Genomic DNA, 7968 nt, shown 5'->3' with positions numbered 1-7968 from the left:
TTCAAATGGCCTTGGCTTCTCTCGATTGGTGTCTCACTCAAAGTCTCACAAAATGTGTTCCCTTCATTCAAGACTTTTGCCTTATTTTGTGCATCATGTCCTTTGTTTATATTATGAAAGAAGTGTTGTCTCTTGAGGTCAATGAATTTTTAAAAGTTGGTTAAAATTGACATATCTTTTTGGTTAAGTGCTTGGATCTATGATTTTAAGATGGCTTTCACAAATCCTTTCTCCCATACCTTGCCACATCACTGCAGGATTATGAGCTTGTGTTAATCTCATTGTTAATGTTTGTGTATGCCTTTGAAGATTTGTCCATTGAGAATTGCATTGCACATCTAATTTTTGTTTTCTTCAAATTACATATCTCTTTGAAGCATAGATATTCAAGCTACATCTTAGTTCATTATTTTTTTGTTGTTATGTTGTCGGTTGTCTATTGGTGCAAATCTATAATTCTGTGTGGTAATCTTATTCAAGAGTTTATTCATATTGTAAGCATCATTTCTAAGGGAGTTTCCAGTATGGGGGAGTTTAGTTACAACACATGCATCTTTTTGTTCTTACTTGTTGCTAGTCTAATTGTTTCTTCACTTTGCTTGGGCATATCCATATGATCTATTGCAAATTCTTTATCCGATGTGCTCTTGTTATTCTTGTCATGTGTACATGCAGCAAATTTGACCATTTTCTGTGTTTTTCCACCTTGTCTTTGTCTTGCTATGATAAAATGGGGACGAAAAATTTTAGTTGTGGTTCATGCCTTGCAAACCTTTTTACCCATGATAAATTTCACTTGTTCTTGTCAAGAGTTGTTCATATGCAGGATTCATTTCTTGGCTCTTCTCTTGAGTGTGGGTGAGTGAAATTAGTTTTAGGCTTGGGGTATTTTGTCAAGGAAAGCCAAAATGGGAGATTGTAAAGTCTAGTCTTAAGTGTTTAGCTTTCCTTGTCAAATATTGTGTTTGTGTACCACATGCTCAATTTTGTTTTAGACTACATTATCTGATTATGGACTGTTGCTACTAGGATTAAACATTCAAGGATGTGGCTAACTTCACTTCAAAAGGTTTGGTCATGCATGTGCATTTCATGTCTATATTCTTGGTGCTTTATGTTTAGTATTGTTGTCTAGTCAAAACTGCTAGCTGGTTTCTAACTGGCTGGGCACGCAAATTAAGAGTTGTCCATATGGGCTTCTGGATAGCTTTTTGCTGATGGTCAGATCTCAGCCCTTAATATTTTCTGATCAGTTTGTAGTACGACAAGTGTCCTTGGTAGGTGAAAAACAAATAGATGCTTTTGGGATTAAGATCCCCAACTAGGGTTCTTTGTTTTTTTGGGGTTTCCAGGTTCATTTCTATCTAGAGAGAGAGCATTTATGCTTCTACCTACTTCCTCTTCCTCATTTATGAAACCCTAGTTGCAAAACCAAGTTCATGCATTAAACACCTAATCATTGTATATTAGGGTTACATTGTTTTAAGGTTTGGCATTTAGTTCTTGGTCTGGTTTTAAGCTTTAAAATCCGTTTTAAGACCAAGCTTTTGGATTCAAGTTAGATTCTTCCTTCAACTGTTTGACTGGAGAATCTAACTGGTCATCTGAATCCAGCTTTTATATGCATATCATAACATCTTATCATTTTGTGATTTGAGTTGGTATCGGTGCCACAAGGGTAAAGTTACTATGTAGATAGAGATTTAGGAATTGAGCTTGTGTGCTCTTTGTATGAACTTTTGTTTACACTAGTGGATTGGACTCAGCGGAGAGTCCTCGATTTTTTAACCCAGATGGGTTTTTTCCGGCCAAAAATATCTTGTGTTCAAAGTTATTTATATTGTGTCACACACCTCACAAACATATACATGGTACATATATCTCTTGAACATATAAATGGTATGTGCTCATAGTCATGCTCATTTGACACATTAATAACTTGCAATGAACTGAGGCCTTGCTGACTAAGATAGTTTTTGGGAATTGAAATTGGTAATTGAATCTTCGATTTATTGACTAACAAATCTATCTTAGTTGTCTAGCGAGCTGGACTAGTTAGCCCAATGGATCATAATTTTTATATGCAGGATACCTACTTACCAATTTCATATTGTACATAGGAATTAAACTCAGAAGAATCATGTTCTCTCCCTCTATCACTTTGAAGTTTTTTAATTTTTCTTCCTAGTTGATTTTCAACTTCAAGGATGAACTCTTTAAATTTATTATAAGCATCATTTTTATTTTTCATCAAATAAACATAAATATATTTGGAATAATCATCAATAAAAGTGATAAAATAACTATTTCCTCCATGAGTTAAAATTCCTTCAAATTCACAAATGTCAGTATTATTGTAGGCCTAATTGACTGAATCATATAAAGGATAGAGAGAGAAGGGGTGCGACAATATTACAAAGAAAGAGATAGATGTGTAATTGTGAGGTGTGTCTTATCTTACCTCATTGTGCTTTTATTTATAGTAGTAGGGAATGTTCCAAGATATCCCTGAATACACTAAGATTTACACAATCACATTCCTAATCTAAGAGGACTGCAACACTCCCCATTAAGTGTGTAAATACTCAAACAAATGGCGCATCAGGTCTTCAACGATGAAGTAAGTGCAGTTGATGAAGTCGTCGACACAATGCGCGAATGTGAGTCTTAAATCAACAGAAGAATGCATAAAAGGTAAAACTCATAAAACCTTGCTATGGTAAAACCCAAGGTGGGATAAAAACCCATAGACTAAGGAGAAAAGTGAGAAGTTGCATTAAGTCAAAACTATACGTCTTCTGGATGCAAGTAGAAGAGCTCACAAGGGTATGATCAACCCAGGATGGGTGCCTCGTCAAAACCTAGTTTAGATAACAAAAACCTAGTGGGAAAAATGCTCCTAATCGCAGGGAAAAGAGTACATTAAGATCAAGTGAGTATAATTCTGGATACTCCCCCTGAGTTTGACATAACTTCCAAACGAGAACTACAAGCATTACATATGAATAGTTAGGCATACCAATTCCTCAGACAAGCTTCTGGAAGGTCGGCAAGGTTATCTAGGATTTGCTTGCATGATTTCAATCTCCTGATACTTTGCTAATGTAGATGTAGACTCAATATGTCTTGGCGTTGACTTCGTTGATGTATCATGTCTTGGTCGAGTAGATACATGTGGTATAGTCTTTATGGATCGTCGTTGGGACTCAACGATGAATGAAAATAGCAAGTACTTCGAATATACTTAACAAGAACTCCCAATCATGTCTCAGGTGTGGCGTAGTGAAGTAAGGTGAGTCATGGAACGATTCAAAGATTTCGTAACTAAGGTCATATCGTGGACCTCCAACATATTGTGATATCCTTAACGGTAAAGACATAACCATTTAGGGATCTTCCTTGTGCGGGTTTGATAAGTAACTAGTGTCAGCATACCAACAAGGCAAACATTATTCCAAGGATCAAGATGGTCGGATCCGCTTGAGATGCGTTAGGATTAGCCTAAATCTGTAATACCATTCAGGGTAGCAGAAAAACATCTTTAATACCAATTCAGTGGTTGCGTGTAGGCGTAGTGCTGTATCTTTACCAATAAATCAACAGCAAAGGAAATGTCATTTCTAATTGCAATGAGCTAAGTACAACAAAGCATAAAGTTGAACTCATATATGGAACTTCGGATTCCATAACCTTTTCAAGGGTCTCATTTGCATATAGCGTATGGAGGATCATAAGTATACTTAAAGGTAACACCTTCAGGGTGTAGTTTGACTAGTAGACCAAGTACCGTTAGAACAACGCTTGAACTTCAAGTCAAAATGAGTTTTTCCAAGATCCATCATCTCAAATTCCATCTTCAGGTGTGAGACAATTTTCTCAAGCTCTTCTAGAGTCTTATTAAGATTCATGTCATTGACATAAATTGCAACTCTAGCAATTCGAAATATGAGTTCATAGTTTAACACACAAGGGCATAATTCATATCCCTAACTAATCAAATAATCACTTAGACAAGTATACCACATCCGTCGGATTGCTTCAATCTGTAAGTGAATGCCTCAAACGAGTTAAGAGGGTGTTCCATGGTTTTGGAACTATTTGAACCAGTCTATGTAATTCTTCGGGAACCTACATATAATCTCTGTATCTATATCCCCATGGAGAAACATTAAACACATTCATAATGCTGCAGTCAATCACAGGGTGTTTGAGAGAAACCTTGCGCCGTAAGACGTGTATTATATCACACTATTTCATTCGTCTTATTACACTTCCTTTCCCACTTGTAACACAGTAGGGTTACCTTGGGTAATGTAGGAACTACGGGTCCAAACACACTTTGGTAAGGAATTTAAACTTGGATTGTAATTTCGGTCATCCAATCAATTCTACATTGTCACTAATCAACGGAACATGGTTCGATATCGTCGGTTTTCATTTACGTTGGTAGCTACCATATAAGTAGAAACATCATCGATGATAATCTCATTCCAATTCTATTATCTCATCCAAACTAGTATACTGGACCAAAAACTTCAAGTCTCGGGTGTAATCCAGATTAATCTCATGAGATGGAAATGATTTGAGACAACGATCAAGTGTGAATTCATGTTTGTGCCTTGATCTTCCTCTTCTAGGGAAGTGAATCATATGAACCGAGTGATCTATTGTGCTTTAGGACGAGACATATTGATAGGCTCCGCGGGGTACCAGACCGTCCAACAGGAGCAACACCCCATTCGGGGATGTTGACTTGACGTTTGTTAGGTACGTCTATCCTTGAAGGCATGTTTAACAGCTGTTATATGATCTTGTCACTTTAGCTAGATCAGAGGAATGTGTCTGGAGCAACATTATGAAAGTTAGAATACATCGCACTTACTTATCATACTTGTGCGGTATGGGATCGAGAGAGACATAGTGGGCAACATCCACGCAATTCCAGTCATTCTACAGGAACGTTGACGTTCTTATCTCCCCATAATGGCGGGAAGACTATCTCATTGAAGTGACAATCCACAAATGAGTGGCAAAGAGATTGCATGCAAGGGCTATAAGAGAGCTATTATGAAGGAGAATCATAATCGACAAAGATTTACAACCTTCTATGATGACCCATATTTGTACGTTACGACAGCGCAACTTGGCACATGGAATGCACACCGAAAACATGTAAGTACGACACGTCAGGTTCATATCCAGTAACCAACTGTAATGTCAAATAGGTTGGGTGGCAATGGGCATAAAGGCGGACCAATATAGTTGCGTACAAGATTGCATAGCCATAGGCAGAAACCGAAAGCTTGTTGCGTTCACCAAGGTCTGGGCGATCATTTAAATTACGCTTTTTGATCACTATGTGAGGCTGTTTTTGCCCTTTTCTCCCATTCAAGTAGAAGTAACATTTATCTCTAGAAATGTGAAATGTGATGTAAATGTAGTATTTACATCCCAATATTGCATCTCTCCAGTGAAGATGATTCAAATTTAAACTTTGACCAGTTTGGTATATTATAAACCCTAAACCCTAAACCCCTAAAACCCCTAAAATCCCTAAACCCCTAAACCCTAAACACCAAACCCTAAACCCTTTCCTGCATGCAGAAACTAAAATGTTTAAAGCGGATGATATCTGATTAGTTTGTAAACATTCAAAAGAAAACCCAGTTATGAAGACCAATTCACATATTTTACCTCCCACCAATTAACATTCACAATATCAAAGAACTCCATACATGGTGCTACTGGGAAAGATTAGTTACATGCACTGACATCGGCACCATAATTGTGCTTGTGTGAATATTATATTCCTGTATTTCGATACTGTCAAAAATTTATATTGGAAAGCAAATACTTCCACCAAAAATCCATATTCGAAAGCAAATATGGTGAATGAACACTCCTTTTAACATGCTACTTCCAATGATTTGCATGCCCACAACAACAACAATAACATGAGACTACATTCAGTTAGTGGGTGTCTATTCCAATCTTGACCAATACTTTCAGTAAATAAAAATATTAAGGTTACCTAATCAACATAAATGCTGCTAATGATTTAGGAAAATAAGGATGCATGGTAATCCCTATCAATTCCTTACTTTACGTTGCATGGTAATCCCTACCATGAACATGAACCGGACGTCAGTCTCTTGGTAATTAATGTTTTTTACCGAACTTTCGGTAAGGTTCTGGAGGAACTATGGGATTGGAGGAACACCGATGTCCGAAACTCCATCGAGAATTTGAACCACCTACCTCATTGTTGGCCTATCCTTCTCATCTTCTTGAATGCACCAACAAGCCACTTTGCATGCTCTACTTAGTTCATCTCCGTCATCTTGGCCTTCCAACTTGCAATCCAACAAGGTGAAAACATATTCCCCTTTATTAACTACATCGAACCATCCCAAATCTTATCTCCAGATATAATTTCACAAATGAAGCAGAAGCAGAAGTAGTTCGCACAAGAGGTTGAAGACAGCGAAGAGGAAGACGAAGGTCGGACAAGATTAGCAAACGACGCAGCTCAAACGATTCAGGTGTGTAAACGACGCAACTCAGACGGGATTAGCAATCCCATATATTTCGAGGGTCTTGCTAAGCTGACCTAGCAAAGGCCTTACTCGGAGTGAGTCCGACTTAATCTCATTTAAGTTAGTTCGTGTTCTCACCAAACACAGACTAGTAGTCTTACCTAAGGTAAATCAGTCCAATGAGACTTAACGAGAGCAAACAAACACGTTCTTAGAGGACATTGTCATGCATACACCCACTCACACAACTAAGTTAGACTGCCTTTGTATTGGGGACAACACTAGCCCAACTTCACCAATCCCAATACATTCCTTAGTTGTGTGTGGAACTACGACTAGCGTTACTGTCTAGATAGACACAAGAATTTCTCTAAGGATGCGTTTGTTACACCAACTATCTCAGATTTGACTAGTTATAAGGACTAAGTTGGACTGATTTAGATTAGACTAAGCTGGACTAATATTTCAACTAGTAAAAAATTTAGTTCAACAATTTTTTTTTTTGTAATAATTACCAGTGTTCTAAAAATCGGCCTAGGCGGCGCCTAGGCGCTGGGCGGCGGTGCCCCGACTCGATTTCTGCCAAAACGTTCACTCAAGGCGGGGAGGATTTAGGCGGCCGCCTAGGCGCTCGTTAGGCGTTCTAGGCGGTCTAGGAGGTGCTAGGCGGCAGTCAAGGCGGCTGCAAATCCCAAAATCGCTGCAACTCTCGCAACAAATCTGCAGCTATTGATGTTGTACGTAGAAGCAGAGCCTCGGCGAGCTTCTGAAGCTTGCCGTCTATGAGCAGATGAGGGAAGAGAGAGTACGAATAGATAGAGAGAGAGAGAGAGAGAGAGAGAGAGAGAGAGAGAGAGAGAGAGAGAGAGAGAGAGAGAGAGCCTCGGCAGCGTGAGTTGCAGTCTTGTAGATTTAGTTTTGAGCTTCTAAAAGGGCTAATGAAGAAGAAGAAACGAAATGGTTGAATGGGCATGGTATTTTCACTTTCCAATGGGTCAAATGTGGTTTTGATCTGAGCTCCACCTTGGGGAGTGGAACCCGGTGTTAAATTTTGATACCACCCACTGGCGCACTACATGCTTTTGTTGTTGGGGAATGTGAGAGAGGTGGAGTGTAACCGATTTTTGAAGCCACCAACTAGCATTGCATGGTATTGTCATCTTTTAAAAAGTTGGGATATAAATAAATATATATCTGTATATATGTTATATATAAATGTTATGTGAATTAGTTAAATATGGTTTTTTTCTTAGACTATCATATTATATACATAAAATAAGTAATTATGTAATCATATAATATATAATAAATCTAATTTTTTATAAGTGTCAATCTGCACCTATTTTTAAGATATGTAAGAAATTTACCTAAATCCGCCTAGACCCCGCCTAACCGCCTAGGCGCTAGGCGCTAGCCCGCCGCCCGACTAGTG

This window comes from Malus sylvestris, chromosome 1, assembly GCF_916048215.2.
Source record: "Malus sylvestris chromosome 1, drMalSylv7.2, whole genome shotgun sequence".
NCBI classification, from domain to species: Eukaryota; Viridiplantae; Streptophyta; class Magnoliopsida; order Rosales; family Rosaceae; genus Malus; species Malus sylvestris.
Note: the sequence above shows the minus strand (reverse complement) of the source record.